At 50.3% G+C, this 23,179-nt stretch overlaps 1 protein-coding gene across 1 annotated transcript in view; it reads left to right on the plus strand.

The window, feature by feature from the left end:
* The window catches only part of CDH13 (cadherin 13), an 880,020-nt gene that overhangs the window by 395,171 nt on the left and 461,670 nt on the right, over positions 1-23,179 (plus strand). The window lies entirely within an intron of this gene.

Below are 23,179 nucleotides of genomic sequence, written 5' to 3' on the forward strand. Positions count from 1 at the left end.
TCCTGATAGTAGTTGTTCTAGAAGTTGCCAAAGACTAGTTTGACAATCATTATCTTGGTCCTCCTGTGGAAAGAATCATCAGAGAGGTAGTCCGTAATCTGTAGCACATCTCTTTTCCTTCTTCTAGAAAAATAGTATTCTTTCCCTCAAAATGAACTTCATGGTCAACTTGAGAAGGTTTCTTCATAATGTGCTATCAAATGTTTTAAAACCAGCTCTCCCTAAAGAAAGAAAGAAAACCACACAGTTTGTTCTGTTTGCCAATTACAGTGGTGTAAATTCTTACGTGAGGCTGATTTCAGGTACCAATGTAACATGAAGGAGTAGGGAAGAGATGGTACACATCACCTGCTGTTTCTTCTCATTCCCCAACCTTCCTCAAACTTCCACCTCAATAATCATTCCCCCCAGGCTATCAGCAAGGTAGTAGTACAGGAAAGATCCAGCCCAGGTGCCAACAAAAAATTAACAATAAAACTGAATGAATTCCTGCAGTTATTATCGCCATGTGTTGGCAGTGTTTTAATATGAGCGATGAAGTATTTTTCTGCCCCAGGAGGAACACACCTACCTCTGCTCCATTGGTAGACGCTAACAAATTCTCTCATTAAAAACTCTCTGTAAAGTTGCGAACTTAGTGTCTCATCGTGTTATATTTCCATTACTGTTACCTCCCAGCAGACTGTGATTTCTTTAAGGTTTTGTACTATGCTTGGGCCTCACCACACCTGGCTTGAATCCTTGGCATATAATAATAGATGCTCAGTGCAGGTTTATCGATTGGTTCACTGCAAAAACAGGTACACCTTAGTTAACAGAACCAGAATCATGAATTCGGAGGGTAGGGTTCATTAAACTTTTATTGAGCAGTGTGTTGTGTCTGAGTCCCTGTGATCAGCCCTGTGGGAGGAAGCACAGCAGCTCCAAAATGGATCTTCTCCTAGAAGCAGTCAGAGGCAGGCAGTACTCGAGAAAATGCTGAGAGGTTCAAAAAAAGTGTCAGAAGTACAGAGAAATGCGAGAGCAATGTCACTTTCAGGGGATCTGTTTGAGCTCACTGCAAACAGAGTACTTTAGTGTTCTATGAAGGCCAGGCCTCTGTCTAAGAAGCGGCAGCAAGAGAAAGGTGCGAGCATCAGGGACCACGCAGTGGGGACACGCTGAGCTCCCAGGTCTGGAACTCTGCAGGTGGGATATGCAGAGCTGCCCGTGTGCCTCCCTGAGGGCATCAGCCTGTACCCGCCATCGCCATCACCGTGGACCAGGGCGAGGTGTGGACTTTGTCCTTGCTCACCTAGTCAGGTCTCAGGAGTTCAGCCACCAACCACCTCGAGCTGTGACCTACCACACCCCCTCTGAGAGCAGCCCAGGGACCGAAGAGGAACATATCAAACATCACCCCAGAGACAGGGTGTGGTCAGAGGTCTGCAGGTAGATGGGCACACTTTGACCGTTCCCCATTCCTACCGTAACCAGTGATGGCGAGCCTCTGCTCTGCACTATAGCTGAAAGACAACCGCAAAAATGAAAGCACAATTATAGAACAATCATCCCTGGGCTGCGACCGCATTTCGTGAGTACTTTATTGCCACCACGACCCACGATTTCAATTTTCAGGACTAAGAGTCTCGGCAAAGTCTGATTTAAATCCGTACTATGAGAGCCTGTGCTTTACAGGCCTGTGCCAGTGCAGAGCACGTCAACTGGGGTTGAATTCCCTTGGACTGACCGACCAGACCTGTGTGCAGGACGGGGAGCAACGAGACGGCCTGTGTTAATGACACTGTGTGCATTGTGGGTCTTATTTGTCTTTCACTCCTGGTCACCCACAAGAACAGTTCAAGACTACTGTCCAGTTGATAGTACTCGAGGGCTTTCATATCTGAGTTTCTGTTGAATGGAAAGGATGCCCATGTCTTTGAGAGTTGGAGACCTACCAAAGTCTCACTTTTAAAAAAATCTTCTGACCGTCTTTGAAATTTAAAAAAAAAAAAATGATCTTAATCCTGTCCTTTGATAATGTCAAGATTGAGTGTCCTTCTGGAGGAACATTGATACAGTCTCAAATCAATAGCAGCCTCACTTGGCACTGTTCCTCTGTGTGACTTGGAAAAACTGTTTCACCTTGAAAAAAACTCAGTTTTGCTTAAAAAGATCAGTATTAGAGTAGAGGAGGGTGATGCGATTGCCTTTGTTTTTATCGTTGAAGAGTGCATTGAGTCTAATGAATGAGAAATCCCTGCCTCTGCACACCCACAGCCTAAACCTGTTAAAGCTCACGTGATCAGCATGCACAACCCTGGAATTCAAACACTCTTCAAATGCTTCTAATCTTTTGTAATGCTGATCTTTCCCCTGTGAGTTTTGCCTTTTTTAATCCCTTATAAAGACCTGAGAGAGGCCGAGATTATAGGGTTGCTGCCATATATTACACTGCTCTTCTAGTTTTTTTAATAAGACTTTGCAAGATGAAAAGTCGAAGAATTGATGTCGACATGGTCGCCGTCGGTAGAATAATGAGCCATCTCACAACTGCAGCCGAGTCACCAGGGCAGGGCTCGGGGCAGCCTCCCGGTAGCAGCCCATCTCCCACTAGTGTCCAGGGGCACGCTGGGTGCCTGGGTGGTAAGACCTCCCTCCCTGACTTCCTCTACTTTCCTGGAATGACCAGGGAAGGCTTCTGAGCCAGTGGCCTCTTGGGAAGAGCATTCCAAGTGGGAGGGATGCTACAGGGAAAGACACAAAGGAAGGAATCATCAGACCTGTTCGGTGGCCAGCAGGCAGCGGCACTCAATCTAAAGGCAATCACTCCAGTAGAAAAGGGAATTAGAAAAGTTGTCAGAGCTCCAATTTGAGAGGGCCTTGGATGTCAGGTTAGGAGGACAGTAGGTCACACTACAAGCAAAGAAGAGCAGTACTTCATGCGTTCACGTCTTCTAGCAACTAATATCCACGGTGTTAGTCAGCTTCTCATGGCTGCGACCAAAATACAAGCAAGTTAGAGGAGGAAAATTTTATTTTGACTCGGGGGTTTCCATCCACGCTCAGCCGATTCCATTACTTACTTATTTCCATTACTTAGAGCCTGAGATCAGGGAGAACATCATGGCAGAAAAGCCTGGTGGGGGAGAGCTGCTTAGCTCATTGCAGCCAGGAAGGAGAGAGAGCAGGGAGGTAGGGAGGGACGAGGGACAGACAGAACCTGGCCAGACCTGCCTCCAGTTTCACCACTATAATTTCCCCCTGCCTATAGATTTTGTCTCCCAGGATCTCATTTAAATCATTAATCCACCCGAAGCAAGTCAGAGTTCCCATGATCCACTCTTCTCACCTCTGGACATTATTGCGTTGCCTTATACATTCCAGATCTCAATCATGACATCCCTGACCACCTACTATGTGCTTCACTGGAGGAGGACAAGGACGTAGGGCAGGAGGGGAGAGACGGGGGGCTGCTGTGGAGATGGTGCAGATGAGGGATGCACGGGGCCCACAGATCTGGCACGGGATAGTAGCAAGTGGTCCTTGGGGCCATGCTGAGGAGCAGGGCCTCAGGAAACCTTCTTTGCTTTGTCTGGTGGCGGTTTCTTTAAAACTTGGAGCATACGTCTTTACTGTGTTGTGGTCGGCTTTCACATCCTACCCGGGCCCTGCAGTGTAGAGCGAGGAGCTGACACGGTGGCCCTCGATCCCCCCACATCCTCGCCTTGCTGCCACCATGGGTCTTGCTTCGTCCTGTGTGGCAAATGCTGCAGCATATTGTTACTATTTTATTTTAAACAAGCAACTATCTTTTGGAGACATATAAAAAATAGGAAAGAAAACATATTTACCCATGTCCCCTGTTCCCTGGGCTCCTTTTGGCTTCGTGGAGATCCGTATTTCCATTGGATATTTTCCTCGGGGCTGACGGATGGCACACACCTCTTATGGTGAAGGTCTTTTAGTGACAAGTTATTTCAACTTTGTATATCCCCAGAGTATTTATGACTTCACCCTTAGTTTGGGGAGACATTTGTGCTGGGTATGAAACTCGGCGTTAACTTCCCCCTTTACATCTCACAAAGCCTTTCCCCCTGTCTCCTGAGTCACATGGTCTGTGACGGGGAATCCACAGTCCCCCTTATCTTTGCTCCTCGGGGCACTGTGTTTCTTTTTCCCTTGCTGGCTCTTGGGATTTTGTTTTTCTGGTGTAAAGAAATCTTATTATGACGAGAAACATCCTGAGGGGCAAATCAAGAGTGTGGAAACAGAATAAGTGAGCTCTGAGAAGAGTTACAGAAAGATGAGCCTGAGTGCGTGATTATCATTGGTAGCTTCTTCCTTGAGCCATGGATGATCATTTCAGGTGCAGAAGGAACATCAGTAGGGAATATACCCTAAAAGAAAAGTGATATCTAACAGTTGAAAAGCACTGCATACACACATATGTGTGGGTGTGCAGACACTCACCCCCACATATGCACATAAAGTTGCATTTAATAAGTAGACTCTGTCTGTCTTCCAAGACATGTGAGCAATTGGGCTAACAGATGTAACATGAGTGTGTTATCCTACAAAGTGTAGGTGCTGAACAAAGTCAGTGCTCTACGTGTTTGCTATTATGTGTCTGTACACACACATTCATCCTAGACCCACAACCACCTTATGAGGCAGCCAGTGCTGTTCTCTATTCATTTATTGATCATATAGCATATTGTCGTAATCAGCAGAGCTGGAACTTGAATGCAGGCCGTTGGGTTAACAGTCACAACTTCAACCACTGTTCTGAGCTGATTTTTACAGAAAATGGAAGCCAAGTACAGCAGTAGCCAGACCAATGGGCAGCTCTGTTTGAAATAGCCCACAACAGGGGAAAGCGGACAACCCGCTTTGGACACAGAGGATCCTCCTTTCAGGGTACTGATCTCCCAGCCTCAGGGTTAGAGGGAGCAGTTATCATGACAGAAAATGCCCCGGGTCTCAGAGCTGAACCTCCAGGTGGCACTTTAGTGCTGATCTACTCTTTGGGGTCACCCAGTGTGTCTCCCAGAAGACGGGAACCTTTTCAGGCGAAAGGGAGGAGGCCACAGACACGTGCAGACCACACGTCAGCCCGGCCAGATGCAGGAAACAAGGAAGCAAGACGCTCTGCGTGATCTCGCTGCCCCACTACTCTGCTAAGAACAGACGTTACTCCATGAGAAGATTCTAGAAGCTAAGCCCTTCCTTTCCTTATGATCAGTAGAATGACGGCTCTGACAGTCTTCCAAACCCTTCTTTCCTTGAACTTGGAACCGTCCCTTTCATATCTCCTGCCTGTGCCTCAGCTTCTTCACCGCCCGGAAGCTAAGGACAGCCGGCAACTCCTAAAATGCTGATTTGAATACTAAATGAGATCACTTACCTGTGGAGGGCCCAGGCAGGGCCTGACGTGCGGGAGGACTGGTGGGGTGCGTTGTTGGTATTGTCGACTCTGAGTTTCCTACCTGGAGCTCCTATCATGGCCACCCACACCATCCAGGCCATGTTAGCCTTGCGCTCACCCGACGCCCTTGGCCTAGGGAATCTCTGTTTCTGCTCACAGTCAGGACACCACTGAGCATCCCAGTGGGTTTCACGGCTCCACGTTGGCTCATTTTCTCTCTCAACTAGATGAATTCATCACTCACTCGATGCCTACGTTGCTTGGGCACGACCAGGTGCCAAGAGCTGCTCTGGTTTACTAGGTTAGGTGGCAAATGAGAAAGATACATATAAAATCCCTGCCCTGTGACTTGTGTGTACTGGTGGGGACAGAGAGGGACAAGAGTGATCAAGTGAAAATGACGTGGCCTGTTAGATGGTGCCGAGGGCTGGGGACACAAAGCAGAGGAGGGAGGAAGTCTGTGTCATGCCATTCGTACACTGGGGTCAGGGAAGACCTCACTGTGCGGTCAGGGTTATCTCGCCCATTTCAGAGGCAAGGAAACTGATCCTCAGGGAGGGGTAGTGACTTTCCCAATCAGAAACCGCAATTCCCAGCTTCGGGTCTGGTATCTCTCTACAGCAGGCAGAAGCTGAGCTCAGTTCATGGTCCTGGGCGGACCCCAGGGTTCCTGTGGTCCCCTTCACCATCGGCCAGGCCTGAAACAGCGTTTTTCCACGTCTTCTGGGTTCTTTCCCTCCTTCATGGCCTAATCTTGCTGATCTAATGAGCTTTAATACCTCACTGAAGTGAGAACGTAGAGCCAGCTCAGCCAACTGAATAATCCCAGGGTAGGTCACTCTTGCCAGTACCTTCATGTGAGTTAGAAACAATTATCCCTTTGGAGGACGGGGGGAATCCAGCCCCCATGGATATATGGCTACAGAACAGAGGGTGAATTTCATCCTTCACCCACTTCCTCCTAGAACTTTTGTGCAGTGCACAACCTTCACCACAATACATGGCAGCTTGATGGCTTTTCTAATGCAATTTTGTATTTCACACACCGTTTAACTAATGGAAGTCACATAATAAGGAGTCAGCGAATCATGGTTGATTACATTCTTTCTCATTTTTCATTTCTTTATATGATTAAGATCCTTTGGTTTCAGTTCATGGTAAAGATATAGGTTATTCCACAAAGATGGTATTTATTGAGCACCGAGTATATGTCAGGTCTTTGGGCACAGGGGATACAGCTGTGGAATACTGACACATAAATAAATACTGCATTTATGGGGCTTACACTCTAGTGGAAGAGACAAATAAAAACAAAAAAAAATTAAATATAGGTATAGTACATTAGATCATTCTATTGCAAAAGGAAAATTAAAGCATGGAGGGTATGAAGTTTAAGGATAACTGTTTCAGAAATGTAGGTGGGGTGGCTGGGGCCGGCCTCGTACAGGAGGGCACTTGGAAGTACCAATCTGAGTGAAGTGGAGGAGCTGAGTGGTAGGGAGAGTAAGGGCTCCCAAAGATGCCCACATCCGAGTCCTGAAACCTACCAGCGGGTCGCCCTTCAGGGCCCAAATTAAAAGGTGACCAAGTTAAGAACCGTGGCATTGGGAGACTCTCTGGATTTTCCCAGGGGCTCAACGTGATCACATGCATCTTTATAGGGGAGGCAGGAGGCGGGGGTCAGAGAGACTGGGAAATCCTCCCTGGTTGCCATGAAGGGAGGAAGGCCGTGAGTCCTGTAAGGCAGGTGGCCTCACAGGTGGCCTCACAGAGCCTGGAAAGCAGGGCACCCGCTTCTCCCGCAGAGCCTCAGAAGGAGCCAGCTCCCACCTTGAGTCCACCCTGCTGGAACCTTCTAGGACCTCTGACCCCCAGGTCAGAACTATAACAGATCTGCTCCTAGCCACACGTTTGACACCATTCGCTGGAGCCGTAGTGGGAAGCGACACGGGAACTCTAGCTGTCTCGAGGACTTTCCGGGCAGGGAGCAGTGTAAGCGCCTGGCGTGGGAAGGTGGCTGGGCAGCCCAGGACACCAGTGCAGCTGGGCTGAGGGAGAGTGGCTTAGCAGAGCCGGGGTGACAGGGGCACGGGACAGCACACTGTAGGCCAATACAAGGGCACGGGTCTCTCTCAGAGCTCTAGAGGTCCCACTGGGGGCTGTGAAGCTGAGGGGTGGCATCACGGGGGCTGGCGGGGAGAGGGGTCCAGATGCAGGAGCAAGGTGGTAAGCTGGGACACATCAGGAGGACGGTGCAGTGGCCCAGGCCACAGGAGATGCTACCAGGGTGGTGGCAGCTGGAGGGGGGCAGGGCAGTGAGAGTCACACTTTTAGTATATTTTGAGGATGGTGCTCATTAACCAGAAAAAGAACAAAGGTGTCACCCGCTGGCTCAGTGGGACAGGATCTTGCATCACCTTCTTTCAGTAACTGCCATAGTCACTTGGAAAGGTGGGGGAGGTAGACGGGCAACAGCAAAAAGGTCCTGGGTGCGAGTCCTCCCCTCCACTGGCAGAAGTGTGTGCCTGGGCTCACCGTGTGGCACCTGCCACTGGGAGAGTAAGGACCCGTGTCCCCAGCCCGGGGAGTATCCAAGGAGAAACGCTTGGCAAGACCCGGGCAGTTCATAGCAAGTGCTCAGAAAATGCGCCCGGGTGCTCGAGAAGCCCGGGTTTTCAAAGATGTTTTCCTGCTGGAAAGTCGCTGAGTTCAACATGGAGAGGTTAGAAAAGCAAGTAAAATCCACGCGCTGTGTCCTGGGGGCAGGTGCACAGAGGATCTGGGTGCCCCACTGGCCTGGTTGGTCCCGTGGCAGGGACCTGAGCCCCGTTCATTATCAAATGGCTTCTGTGGGCTCCACCCTGACTGCAAGCAGGAGCCGGCACCTCCCTCAAGGAGGACTGGCGGCGGCTGTGGAAGACGCTCGCGCCTCTCCTTGAAGCAGTTGTTTTACTATCCTGACGTCAGACCCCTGGGCCCGGGAGCCTCAGATGTCGGAGAATATCAAATGTGCTTTTTCTCTTCTCCTCTCCTTTTTCATCTGACGCACCTTTGAACCTTCAAAGGACGCAGTAATCAATGACGTGGGGAGACCCGCGCCATCCTGCGTCATCCTGGAGACGAGTTTATTCGTGTCAACTGCAAGCGTGGACCTGAGGTTGGGGCTGAATTAAAATGCGAGGCTCTGAAATCCAACGGAAAACACAGAACAAAGCGAGGAGAGAAGCCCCACAGGCCGGCGGGAGACGCTTTGCTGATTTGGGGTTTGGAGGATAGAGCTCCATAAAAGGGATCATCTGCGCCACGGAGGAGGAGGAGGAGGAGGAGGAGGAGGAGGAGGAGGAGGGGGAGGAGGAGGAGGGGGAGGAGGAGGAGGGGGAGGAGGAGGAAGAAAAGAAAGAGAAAGAGGAGGAGGAAGAGGAAGAGGAGGAGGAAGAGGAAGAGGAGGAGGAGGAGGAGGGGGAGGAGGAGGGGGAGGGGGAGGAGGAGGGGGAGGAGGAGGAGGAAGAAAAGAAAGAGAAAGAGGAGGAGGAGGAGGAAGAGGAGGAGGAAGAAAAGAAAGAGAAAGAGGAGGAGGAAGAGGAAGAGGAGGAGGGGGAGGAGGAGGGGGAGGAGGAGGGGGAGGAAGAGGGGGAGGAGGAGGAAGAGGAGGAGGAGGAGGAAGAGGAGGAGGAGGAGGAGGAAGAGGTGGGAGGTTTGCGGGAGGGGAAGTGTACAGGGGAAAGACAGGGATGATTTAGGGAAGGTTGAGAATAGACCCCCAAACAACAGAATCTCGAATTTCAATCACACTTAAACGCTGGTTGAACAAAGGTGGCGACTGACCTTAGCTTCTGATCTCCGAGTTTGCAGCCATCACATCCAGAAGTCAAGCCCCAAGCGGGCGAGCTGGTGAAACGGGAGGAACAGGGACCAGAGGAGGGGGCTGCGCGGAGCTCCTCCTTTCCTCAGTACTGGGACCTGCTTCCTCCTTTCTCCTGTGTTTGCCTCTGAGAAAGGGGCTCCACCCTGGAGGAGGGCCCCGACCCGGGTTGTAGGGGAGGCCGCTGGGGAGCCCTGCTGTCCCCTTGGATCCCAGGGAGGGTGTAAAATAAAGAAGCCCTGGGTTTACATCTGATGAAGCCACCCACCGCCGTTTTCCTCCAGTCCGTCCTGGAAGAGCCGGCCCCGTCCAACCCTGTCCGTTAGTCTTTCCTTGAGCTGGCCCAGTGACCTGGAGCCTCACTGCAAGCTGGCCGGTCCATCCACATCAACAGCCAGCGCTGTCTCCTGCCAGTTAATGGGGGGATTCAGCTGCGAGGGAGAGGAGAAGGGTGTCCCCCCCACTCCGCTGATCATGTGCCCCAGGTGCTGAGGAAGGAGGCCACCCCAAAGAGGGACATCTCAGAAGCACCTTTGGAGTGAGAGAAGGTCACATGAGCTCACTGTGCCATATTACATGGAATTTATTAAACAGAGGCTGGTGGTGAAAGCCAAAAACTAAGGCCTGCATTTGCAGAAGAACAGGGTGAGGCTGTGAGACCTCCAACTCTCCTAACCCGGAGAGCGACACTGGAAATGGACACCAGGCTTCTACTGTGTGCATGTGCTTTTCCAGGAAGGTAGAGGAGGCCAGGGTGTGAAGGCAAGGGTCAGAGGAGGGTGTCTTAGTTAGAGGGACATGTGAGTGAAGACACAAGGCTGTGATAGAGCGTGCCACCGTGAGGCAGCACCCATGTGGCCGGCACCACTGGAGCTGGAATCAGACGGCCTTGGCATTCAATGTCTTTGCAAGTGGTGACTCATGGCAATGTGTCACAGGACCTTTAGAATGTTCAGGACCTTCAACCAAGTAATCGTGACTTTGTTAGTGGGAAGATGAATTTAAAAGATGTATGCCATGTCGCATGTGTCCCCAAGTCTCCCCGCGTCTGCCCGAGTCTGCCCACGTCTGCCGCGTCATCGTTACTTCTTGGTATCTTGGAAAGTTCTAAGTAGAAAAAGTAAGCAAGCTGATGAAACTTTGCCCACAGTGCATTTTATTCGAATTTTATTTGTAGTCACAGCAATCAGGAGTACCTGAGCCTAGGAGAATGACAACAGGGGGCCGTTGAACACATGGGGGTCCATCCACATCATGTACCGTGCACCTGCTAAACCTATGTTTACAGAATTTGCAACATGAGCAGGAAGAAAAATTGGGATTCTCTATTAAGTTCCAAAAACAAAATATAAAATTCAACAACAGAAAAAAAAAAAAAAGTGCGTGAAAACCTGAGAAGAATGGAATGCTGCTCTGTGTGTCTGTCACCCGGGTCATAGGGAGATTTATTTTTCTTTTGCGTGTTCATTTATCTTCTAAAGTTCCTGTAACGAACCTATTCTGTTTTGAAGCAAGAAACAATGAATTTCAAAAATGATGTGTGACCAGCTACAGCAGAACAGGCCCACGGTGGTCCACTGTGGTCCACCCCTCCTTGCATAAGCCGGAAACTCTGGAGGGACAATGAAAGGCACATATGCACACACACCCTCAGACTGCAGAGAGTTAACCAAGGCTGAAGGTAGGAGAACCGGCAAGGGAGTCAAAACCTGGAGCACTGAGACCTACAGAGGGGACTTCTCCAATTAGGTGGTTTTCTTTGTCCCTGGCTTTGCTCCAGGAGGATTTCCAGCATGAAGCAGAGGGGTGCCCAGGCAGGTGACTAAGACTTTCTTAGAACACTTGACTTTCTGGAGAAAACAGCAAGAGGAGAGAATCTTAGATAGGAGAGGGCTTTGTTGCAGGTGGTGGTTGTGGTTCACTCCTTGGCTTCTAGAAATGGCGCGGCCCATCCTAGGTGCTCAATAAATACTCGTCTGATAAACGACTTTGAGGAAGAATACATCTCAGGGATTGATCCACTGTCTCCCAAGAGGACCAATGCGGCTAGCCTTCTCCTCAGCAGAGCACAGCTGATTCTTCTCCACAAGACGCCTGGGAAGAGGGTTTCAGCCTTTCATCGGAAAAATATGAAGCTCTTTTGTTTAACGGCCAGAGACCTCCTCAGGCGAACGCTCATGTGAGAAGCTCAGGAACTGAAAACAACCGAGGTGCGTGATTTCTCTTGCTGAGTCTTGATCGTGGGGCATTTTGCTTGAGGATTGGGATTGCAGATGGAGCTGATCTGTGCTCGGGTCACTCATGCTCTCCGCTGGCTCGGTCCCCCTTCCCCTCCCCTCCCCTGCCCAGGTGCGTGGTTAAGGTCATAGTTCTGAAGCACACACACGCGCACTCCCACTATACTGTGTGCACTTGTGGTGACAGAGGAAGCCAAAGACCATGAAGGAGGGGCAGAGAGGAGGGTGACTTTGTCCATGTCCCGCCCCTGTGGCCTTGGGCTCTGCCAGTAGAGTACAGGTGGTCAACTTCCAGTTGCCACTTGTGCATCTCTTTGCCCAACCACAAGTCCAGAAAACGAACACCCAAGGTGTTCATCCCACTTCTGCAACGAATAACCAGTGGGGCTGGATCTAAACCCCCAGCCCCTCACCACCGTGCCATGTGCTCTGCGCTGCCCCCCAGGGTGCTCACCAGGCTCCCTGCAGGAGCTGCCTGCCCTTCACTGCCTGCCCGGTCCATCCTCCTGCCGGGATTTCTAGGTTGGGGTACCAAATAAATCACTTGCTCTCAAACCCTTATCCCAGGGTCTGGCTTCTGGAAAGCGCAGACTAAGAATGTCAAGGTCTACTATCAAGAATGTCGAGAATGTGGTTCTACTATCCAGTCATGAAGAGCCCTCAGGTGGGGTGCAGTGGAGCAGGTAAAAGCAATGATCAGGGCAGGATGTGGGATCATAGGTAAGGAAAAGAGGGATCCCTGGGAGAGATTCCCCAGGTGAAATCCACACGGTCTGGCAACCTGCTGGAGACAGTAGAGTGGAAACCAAGGTTCCAATCCTAAGAGGCCAGTGTGGGGCCTCTCAGCTGAACAAAGAAAGGCCTGTGACTTTGGCACAAGCCCAGGGGTGGGTGGTGGGGATGGTGCTCTGGATGAAGCCCCGGCACGTAGAGTTTGAGGTGCCTGCAGCGAGTCATGTGTTGGTTGAGGGACAGCACGTGGCAAGCCCCCAGAGCACCCCCTGCATTGCACAAAATTGTTTTTCCAAGGCAAGTTTCTAACAAGGCTTTCTTCAGAGGCCCGTTGCACATTTATGAGCTCACACAGACAAGAGTGGTGCGGACCCTGGGTCCGTGTTCTCCCATCTAGAATCCTACTCAGATTCTCACAGCTGCGCAGGCAGGAGTGCATGTGTGTATTAGAAAAACAAGCCCATCTGTAAAAGGCGGCAAGATCCCTCCAGGTGTTCAGAAGTAGCTATTTAACATGAATATTTTATCAATGGCAGAGCAGATAGAGGGAAATTGTATCCATTACATTCCCATCACCATCACACGTGGTTGAATGGACTTCTGACTAAAGAATCCAAACATGTTTAAAACATTTTTCACCTCCAACAAAACCAGCAGAAAAGTCCTGATTTGTGTTGTTATTGCTCCCACAAGCTTCATGGAAGATTTCAGAGGCCGCTGTGTCGCAGACACGTGGCTAGAAAATTTCCATCCAAATCCTGTGCTCTGGTTTCATTTTTTAAGTAGCAGCTCAAACACACACAAGTCGATGTCTTAGGGGAAAAAAAAAAAATGGTAGAAGAGGTAGAGTCATTATTTGTTGCCATTGTATTTGTGTTCTCATTTTAAGTTCAACGTTTCAAATACGGAGTCGGATCAAGTACCAAACAGAGCAGGAAACAAAGGCTCCCGGAGGGTGACCTGATAGGGACCACCAAGGACCAGGCCAGACCCCAGGCTTGATCACAACCATTCCATCCATCGGGACTCAGTGTCCCCAGGTGCCCTTGAAGCCTGGCCTCTCCTGCCCTCCAGTGATTCTCTGTGTCTTGCCCTGTCTGTGGCAGCCCTGCTGGCCTTTGGTCACCTTCTGCCCCTTGCCTCCTCTCCTTCTGCTGCAAGGCGGGAGCCCTGCTACCCTTTTCTGGATGAAGTCCTTTCCCTCCCATCTGAACCTCATTGCCGTTTCCGGAGGAAGCAGTGGGTCCTGCTGCATGGCCCAGGGGGTGACCTGCACAAATGCTGGGCAAACACGTCCGGATCACCCCTCCTCCCAAGCCCATCGCCGGCCCCAGGTGTTGGAGCCTCGCTCTGTGTCCATCGAATGGGTCTGTGCCACTTAGAATGCGGAGCTCTTGGCGATGACTTGTTTGACTGCCTTGTCTTCAGTTCAAAATGGGAAGCTCCGGGCATCTCGGGCCTTTCCCAGTGTGCTCTTTCCTCAGTAGAGACCACCAGGCCTGGTCTCAGGAAGGCTGTCAATAAAATCTATTGGGTGCCTACGTAAAGGCCTAAACATATGCAGAAATGAGAAGTAGAAACTGCCTTCAGTATGGGTATAGTCCCGGGGAGAGAGTAAAAAGCACCTCCCTTTTGAGAACATAGTATCATAGGATCATGATAGGAAAACAGTGTTCAGGGGAGATCCAGAGGGAAGGAAGGGTATTGCACTTAGAGCAGTGAGTCAGGGAAGCCTTCCCTGCAGGGAGCCATTTGAGGAATACACAAGGAATGTTCAGGATGCAAGAACCCAATGACTGGGAGGGAGAGCCGGGTGTGTTGGGGAATCACATTGTGTCCCCCCCCCCCAGGCTGGCAAGGGAATGGCTGGTATGGGCAGGAGTTGCAGAGTATTGGGAAGAACTGCGTGGTGTTGTGCGAGTCCACTGCTGAGGCTGGCCCAGGGCAAGTGAGGGGTTAGCACGGGCAGTGGCAAGACCATATCATCCTTGGGCATTTCACTCAGGGCTGGAGAATGCAGGTGAGACGGGACCCAGAGAGGCACTTGCTGTATGTAGTCTATCATGAAAACCTGTGACCTTGTCAATAGATCATTGCAACTGGACCTCAACCAGTACTCACAAAAGCAGCCCCTTCTCCCTGTTACATAGTTTTATGAAATCTCAAAAGCTAAAAAGCAAAAGAAGAAAAGGAACGTGACAGGAACCTGTCACAGCTGACAGCTGAGGTGCCCGGTCTTGCTTTGCTTCATCTCATGTATGTTAAGCCCAGATCTGGGTCTTCGCCACTGCATTCGATGAAGGAAGTGGACAACTCTTATTCCTCAAATATCAAAGTGCTTAAACACACTTAACTTTGGTAAAATGGAATTTGAAGAAAAGAGTTTTCCAGAGTTGCAGGGCTTTGTTCCTTTGGGGCTAGTGACTGCAAAACGCTGCACTTTGCTTTCTCATTTTATCTACATCTGGGTCTTCTCGATCTCTCAGTCTTCATGTTTTCATTAATTAAGCATAATCCAATAACTCTAGCAAACCAGCAGCCAACAGCACACCAACCTTGTTGTTGGGAGGGTGCATACGTTCTGGCTTTGCCTGTCTTGTGACTCCACCCATTCCGGAGAAAGCAGGTGAGATTGAGAGACTTCAACAGAGAGGGAGGAGGAAGAAGCTTGGGGTGGTTAGAAAGCTGTTTCCTCATGGCATATGGACACGTGTGTTTTTTTTTTTTTTTGTGGTTTGTTTTAGAGAAGCAAATGTGGTTTAGGTCTTTATGTGTTGGAAGTTAGAAGAAATAACAAAAAGCAAGGGTCTTTAAGCCTTCATCTCTTCCTCTTGAGGGGTAATGTGGTTACTTCCTTTCATTTCTCCTTTACCCATAATATTCTAGCAGACACCATTCTGAGTGGATTCTGTGTTCATGCATTGATTGTTTTCTTGTGGAAGAGCCCTAGCAGTTAAATTACTTAGTAAAGAACATGAATACATCAAAGGCTATCATAGGTAGTCTCATTAGTTTTTGGAAAAAAAAAAACAATCTCTGCATTTGAAGCAAAAAGGCACTCATTTAAGAGCCTCATGAACATCATGTATCTTGCTTTTTGAAAATATTTACCAGCTTTACATTTGGCATATTAGATTGCTAAGATGATGTAGGGATATTTGAGCAGGAAATTCACTGTAGGAGGAGCAACTTATAACTTAGAGTAAGTGCTGAAGAGGGAGGCGTGAAGGATCCGTGTGGTTCTGGGAACAGTGGCTCTGGGAACCCGTGTCCTCAGCACAGAGGAGAGAAAGGAAGGAGGAGCGTGGGGGTGGGGCATGCAGGGGCAACAGCTGACCAACCTGAAGGAGCAACACTCTTCACCTGTGGAAGGGATGGACTGCTCCCAGGCAACTCCAGAAAGCGCACCCAAGATCCCTGAGGTGATTTCAGCTAAAGAAAAAGACATTTCTAAAATGGTTCTATAGATTTGGTTGCTTTGCAAGGCATTGACATCCCAGGATGAAAGAATCAAGCTCTTGTGGCAGTGTCATCATTGTTCTAGAGAGTGTTCCTACATCAAAGGGGAGGCCAAGGTAGAATGTCAGGCACCCTGTTCACTTACTCACCAGGCGTGATTATGGGATAGATCAGATAACCAAGGCACCATGCCAAGCCCGTTACCTGATCTCCCTAATTCTCACAATGACTGTGAGATGTGCTGGGTCCTCCTGCCTTCCCAACACTGGAGACTTCATCGTTTGCCACAGGGACACATGTGCCCTGTTAATGGGGGAGGGGACGGACCATTAGAAGATCTTGCTGGATGCAGGAAGGAGAGCTTCTGGAGCCACCAGCCACATTTCAAACTCCCCTGACGAAACCTGAGCTTCTTTTCAACATTGATAAGAAACTTCTGGCCAAAGCAACTTCTCTTGTACCCTCACATACACACTGGAGACAAAGGTCATGCCCATGTCCCTGGGAGCTATTCCTACTGGGTGCTCAGCACTCTGATGTTTGGTGTTTGCGTCTCCCAGGCAGGGTCATTTTGATTTTGGATTGGTCTCTGATGATGACTGTCATTATTCAAGAATCTGGTTTTGACATTGCTGGTGATCGCTTCTAGAAAGCACACCTGAATGGAGATGGGATCCTGGGCTCATACCCATTCCTTCCTGTCACATGCCAGCTGCCCTGGAAAAGTGTGTGGCAGTGTCTACAACAGCAATCTGATCTCATGCCACCCACCCCATGAGCCCACCAGCCCTCCTCGTCCCTGTCCCCCACCTGTAAATGTGTTCCATAACCCCCTCCATGAAATGCTATGTGGGACTCATGGGGGCAATCTCCATGTCATTCCGTTTTACTGTCAGCTTAACTCCGTCCAGTAAATAAATCTACAGTAATGACTCAGCTTGGCTGACATTTGGCCTCCAGAATACTGGGAAAATGGAGAGTTGGAAATGAAATTAGCTGAGCTCTCCAGGCTCCTAAATTTGATGCAAAAAGTTTGGTATTTGTTGATCCTTTCTTCCTTAAGTAGAAAAACTTCAGCCCCAGGAGGCAATAAAGCAAACTTTAAATCTTGCCCCGGGTATAGCAAAGCTGGCTGAAGCATGCATTTGATTGCATACAAAATGTGAACAGAGTAGCCAGAATTCCCCCCTAGCAACTTCCAAGCAGGATGAGCTCAGCTGCAAGAATGCAATACATTGCAGATGGGCTTATGCTGTCCATTCATTTGCAGAAATTTGTAGACAATTAAGCTGTCCCCTGAGTACAGGTAGTTGCTCTGGTTAGCCAGGGACTGGCTAGGATTTGCTGTCTTTCCTCCACAACATTACAGCCATAACTCTCCAGTGTCCTGGGTTAACTGGTCTAAGGAGTCCCCTACGGGCCTGCCAGGGTGGTGGCCACCAGCAGCCCTAGGGCAGGTAGAGCCCAGTGTTCATAGCATGGCGGCTCTGGAGTCACTGAGGCTGAGGAGCTAAGTGGCTTTGGAGGAGAATCTTACATCCATGGTGACTGCACAAGAAGACAAGGCCAGACATGAACTTCACAGATGGAGTCGTGGTTCTGATGGACCCACTCTCCTGTTGGAAAATGACCAATGAACAGAGGAGGAGACTGGACTTATATAGGTTATACTGAGAGGTGACTCAGTTAATGCCAGAGTGTGTCTAATGGACGGTGTGCGGTCAGCGGTCAGTGGGCCAGATGGAGGGTGTGGCGTCAGTGGTCAGTATTTGTGCATGTCCCTCTGCAGTATCATTGTACTTTTCCTGAGAAAGGACTTATTTGGGGAAGGGCCAACACTTTGGCTTCTTCCTGGAGCCTGCCAGTCTGGGCTTGGAAGGCTGTTTTTCACCAGGGCCTGTCTTCTCACTGGGAAAGGATGAGAGGAAATCTTGGGAGAGGATTCCTTTTTCACTCCCTTTTCCCAGGGCTTACTATTTGGGGGTTTGTCATTCTCTGTATCTAATTCATGGACCTCAGGAACACAGCACCGTGGTTCTCCCTGCAAGGTGCTGACTGGATGCAGGGAGAATGCAGGGTGCCTGGTATGGGGCAAGTACCCGGCAGCGTTTCCTCGGGCAGACTTGGGAGGATGCCAGGTAAGTGCAGGGTTAGGAAGGAGACCACTGATGTCATCTTGAGTCTTGAGGCTGGACTTGGTTCCTTCAAGTCAAACCCCAAAGCATCACAACGGTGTATGGAAACACCGGTGGCTCCCGCTGCCTTGGGAACAAGTGTGGCCTTTTTACCTAGACGCACGAGGCTCTCCACAGCGGCCTGGTGACCTCTGGAATCTTCCTTCTGCCGCAGTGTTCCAGCTTCTGCAGGGCTTGGCCATACTAAAATGGCTCCTGTCAGCCGACAGCTTCGCCTGAGACTTGGGAATGAAGGAGAGAAGCTGGGGCTTCTCGTAGGACTTGTGTGGTTTTTCTCTGGCTTGATATGCCACACAAAGACAGGGACCAGGAAGCCAGAGGGCCTGGGCGTCCCGGCCACGTCTCGCCTGCCTCTCTGAGTGTTGGGCTGTGAAGGTCCCCACAGCTCCTGGTCTATGTTCAGGTGTGGAGATTCTTGGGGGGGGGGTGCTTTTGTTGTCCTCAGCTGGGTACTGTGGGAGCGAGCAGTGACGACCAAGTCCAGAGCAGGCATCTTGCCATTCTCCTTGAGTCCGGGGACACCTTGCCCAGTTAGTTCACTCTGCACCTTGACAGGGGTCACAGGGGGACTCTCTGGAAACAGACTTGTGACTCACAGTTCCTCAAGCAGGAAGTATGCTGGGCAGTGGGGAGGAGGGCAGGAAGGGGCGGGCAGAGGCCAGGCGAGGAGGAGCCTCGTGCTTGCAGGAAGCCAGTGCTCCCTGGAGCGCGGTCCCACCTGGAGGCCTTCACGGGCCCCATAGCCTACCAGTCGTGGGTTTTGCTGCTTCCCTTCCTGTTTCACAGTCCCCACGTCAGCAGTGAAAAGAGGCCCAGTCCGTGAAAACACCATGAGATCATAATGTCTTCTGAATGTCCAGGGCAGATGCAGGCACACGGCCAGCAGGGGACTCAGGTGGCCAGGGTGGGTGAGCAGGGCAGGGATGGCGAATGGGCAGGAGGTTTCTTTCAGGGTGGTAGAAATGTTCTAAAATTAGCTGTGATGATTGGGCAACTCTGGGAATTTCCTAATAACTATTAGGATTATTTGCACATTTCAAGCAGGTGGATTCTATGGTATTTAAATTATACTTCAATAATACTTTTAAAATGTGAGGGGCAGAAGGCCCCAGCAGGGGAGCCCGCCCTTCCCTTTCTGCTGATCCCATGCTCAGCTTCACGGCTGGGGAGGCCCCGGGTGTTCCTAGAGGTCGGGGTTGGGGAGAGCAAGAAGTGCTCGCTTCGCTCCGGCTTTCAGTCTGACCACTCAGCGGTCATGATTTTTCTTGTGGTCAGGGCTCCATCATCCTCTGTTCTCAGCCTTCCCATGGCTCACACGCACCTCACGCACAGTGAGAGCAGAGCTGGCTGCACAGTGGACACAGCTGTCCAGGGTGTCCAGCCCCCTCCCCAGGCCTGCTGCCTCGTGCCCTCCCAACACTCTGCTCAGGTCAGGTGCTGCCCCACTGTAGCTGGGACCTGCCTCTGCTGACCCTCCTCCTGAGGCCCATGGGCTCCTCCTCCTCTGTCCTCCAAGCCTCCTTCTCGGCCCTTCTGGGCCCCATCCTGAGGTCAGCACATCTCCCCTGCACACTGCCAGGCCCTCTCCAAGGGGCTCCTGATCTGTGTGTCCCTGTTTTCTCTGAGTGCCACCCCACCCCCGACTCTGGACCGCAGGCTCCCTGAGCACAGAGGACGGCTTGTTCTGTCACACTCTTCCCCTCCCGGATGCCTCAAGAAGGGCACAGTAGGTATTTTTTTGAAGACACTGATGAATTAATAAATATAAATCTAGACCCTTTCCATGCCTCTCTCCTCCCCGTGACTCTGACCCTCCCCCATCACCCCGGCCCCTTTTCTGTCCCTCACAATTTCAGGTCTCCCTGTATTTCTCATATCTTCTTGTAAACTGTACAATGGGACACTCTAGGTAGCGTCCAGTTCCTCCTGAGCTTGGGGAATGGAGAAAACAGATGAGGCTATAAACCCAAATTCATGAGACAGGAGGATGAAGGCCAGGGAGACGGGGGCTGTTTGGGTGGGGTCCACTTCTGCAGTAGCCTCTGGAAAGCCCTGTCCTGTGCCTGGAGCAAGACGGTCAGCGTCTGCTGCTGGCCTCTAGGTGGTCCAGGCTCCAACACTCAGAGGGATCACTATCCAGAGAGAGCAGAGGCTCAGGGAGGACGACACGGCCTGGTGGCAAAGGTGTCCCCAGCAATCACTCTCTTCTGCTTATCTCTGTGTGCATGTGACTCTCCTGTGGCCGAGTGGCCATGTTTATTGGGTTGTGTGTTGTAAGAAGTGTGTGGGAAGGTGTGATGGGTATTGTAGGCATGGGATGTGGGTCTGCTGCCTGTGCAGGTGTTCGTGTGGGTGAGACCCTATAAGTGGATTCTGGTGTATGTACCTGGGTGTGTGTAAGCCCATAGACGTGTGAAAGTTTGTGTTTGATGTGAGAGAATATTTCATGTCCGCATGCATCTAGCGAATCTGGAAATCCAGAAGTGGCTGCGTGTAGGCAGGTGTGCTTAGATCTGGCTTTAGGCCTCCCACTGAGAATGACTCACTCCTAAAAGGGACACAGTGGTCACCCCCACTTCCTTCCTCCCGTCTCCTATGTTAAGTCCCATCCATTGCTTTTGTGTAGTTCTTTAGAGAGCACTGGCCATGCACACGGGCACTTTCCCTTCCATTCCAGCAAGTGAGAGAAATGGGGGATTTGCTGTGCTCTGGGATCTGGAATGAAACGAGAAACATATGTGGGTGTGGACTGTGCTCTCTAAAGTGACGCTGGTGAGCGTGGTGGCACCTGGGTCTGCCTATGGCCCATGGCTGTCAGTCAAATCAGGTTTGATGCTCCTAGTTGACTCTCATCACACAGAGGTGCATGGCTTCCAAGCACACAGACAGATGCATCAGCACAGAGCTGATCCCAGCAGACACCTCAGGAGCATGCGTGTCAGCTAACATGCAGTGACAGACACACACACAAATCAGGCAGGCAGAACCCCGGACCTGAAATTCAGTGATGGACAATACCGAGGTTCTGCCCACTACGTGGGAAGAAGGTAAGAGTGGGTGGAGGGAAAGGGTGCACACCCTGGTGACTCAGTTGCATGCACAGGGAGCCTCTCTGGATCAGTCACCGCCCCACAGCCTGTCAGGGCCACAGGACCTTCCCATGGCTTGAAGCCCCCTCCTCTTCTTGGCACTGCAGATTCAGGCTGACTGCCTGTGCTTGTCGCTCACTCCTGGGGTACTGTGAGGGGTGGGCCAGTGGACTGGGAGGGGGCATGGTGGGTGGCAAGGACAGCAGAGGTAGATATGGGGCTCTGGCCCATGAGGACAAAAGATCCCTCATCTGCAGGGGGAACGTAAGCAAGCCCTTTGAGAACAAGCCTGGAGTGTGTCCTGAAAAGGCAGCATGTCATCTCCCTGTTCCCGGGGCCAGCGAGTGGGGCCTGGTGGCTCCCTGCATTCGCACAGGACTCAGATCTCTCCAAGCGCCCTCCCAGACACTCCCTCATCCAAGGCTCGTGATTTTTCAGCTATAAACGAGCCGTGCGTGTTGCGCGTGTTTCCCACTCTCTCTCCACCCTGGATATCCCAGTAGGATCTGACACTGGCTGCACAGCAGTTTAGGGTGCATACAGCCCACTCGTTTCCCATCGTCTTCTCTGTTTCTCTGTTTCTACCTTCTGTGCTTTTTCTTTTATGCTTGTTTTTTTTAAAAAAATATTTATTTTTTTAGTTGTAGTTGTCAATACCTTTATCTTTTTATTTATTTTTATGTGGTGCTGAGGATGGAACCCAGGGCCTTGCACGCTCTAGGTGAGCGCTCTACCGCTGAGCCCCAGCCCAGCCCTGTGCTGGTTTTACCCTTCCTGTTCTTTTCCTGCCGTCTGTGTACAGATGCCCATCTGTCTGCCTCTGCTTGCCCATCGCACATCTATTGCTTTCTTAGAGACCAGTCTTGACCTTGGAGGTCACTGAAGTTTTCTTTTTCTATACCATGTACCATTAACGTAGGACAGTGTGTCCAGTACGGAGTTCTCTATGTTCCTACATATTTTATCCTCTACCTTCTCTCTCCAGTTGAGTGCCTTGGATGGACATATGATCTCTCTGAAGTCTCTTCACTGATTAAGGAGGGTTATGATTGGCTCTGGGGTCTGTTGCGAGAGACCTCGTCTCTGCATTGAACACTTAGATTGTTTTTCACTTTTGCCCCTTATAAATTATGTGTCACTAAGCATCTTTCTGCACACAGTTCTGTTCTTTGGAGTTGATCATTTGGATGTATTCTCAAGTGAAATTACAAAGTAAAGGATGTGCGTGTTAGCAAGGCTCTCAAAAAATAATGCTTCCACGAGAAAGTGTCTAGTTTATGCTCCAGCAGAATCAAAAGAGGGACTATTTATAGAAGCGTCCAGAGACCTAGCTGATCTTGGATTTTTTAAAAGTAAAATTTCTTTTAAAACTATAGTGTGCACACACACCCACACATACACACACTCACACACAGAGACTCCTATGGGGCCAGGGGATAATGATGGCCTGGAGTTATTTTTTACCATGTGACTTTGATAGAAACTTGCCTAAAGTTTGACGTGCTTACTTGTAGTGATATGGAAGAAAACTATAATTAGTATGCTGTGTTTACATTTTGAACATGATACTCTATTCAGCTCTCTTTCAGTCTTCTGCTGGGGTCAGGGAGAGAGCCTGTGCTTGGTGCTGATGCCCCTGTAGTACCACCCAGACCCTTCTTTGCTCCTTCTAGCAAGAAAGCTCTCTTTACATATGCAGAGCTTTCTGGCTCAACTTTTATCATATCTGTCGGTCTCCAGTGTACTTATTTTTATGTTTTCTTCTTTTTATATAATGTGATACTGGTGCTTGATCTAAAATAATTATATAAGATTCCCTTTGTTAAACACATGTATTTAATTAAAAAGGTGGGTTACCGACAGCGCTAGGCTGGGAGATGCCACTTGGGGAGCACATTCCAGCCTCTGCCCTCCAATAGTGCCGCCCTTTGAAGAAGCCTGGGCTGCGCAGCTGCCTGACACCTGCCGTGGCTTGGAACTCTATGACTGCCCCTTGGTCCCTGTCCACTTGGGAGTTTAAGGACCTTTCAGGTGGTCATGGGAAGAGTCAATCAGTGCAGTTCCACCCAGGTGAACGGTCCCCTTCTTCAGTGGATTGAGAATGGAGACACAACCACTGAGGATCAGGAGTGTGCTATGAAGGGAGGGATCTCGGGCAGGTATCATAGCTCAGTGACAGCTACCGTGAATCATGAGCC

The sequence above is a fragment of the Spermophilus citellus genome, assembly GCF_964194105.1.
Source record: "Spermophilus citellus genome assembly, chromosome: 18".
Classification (NCBI taxonomy): Eukaryota; Metazoa; Chordata; class Mammalia; order Rodentia; family Sciuridae; genus Spermophilus; species Spermophilus citellus.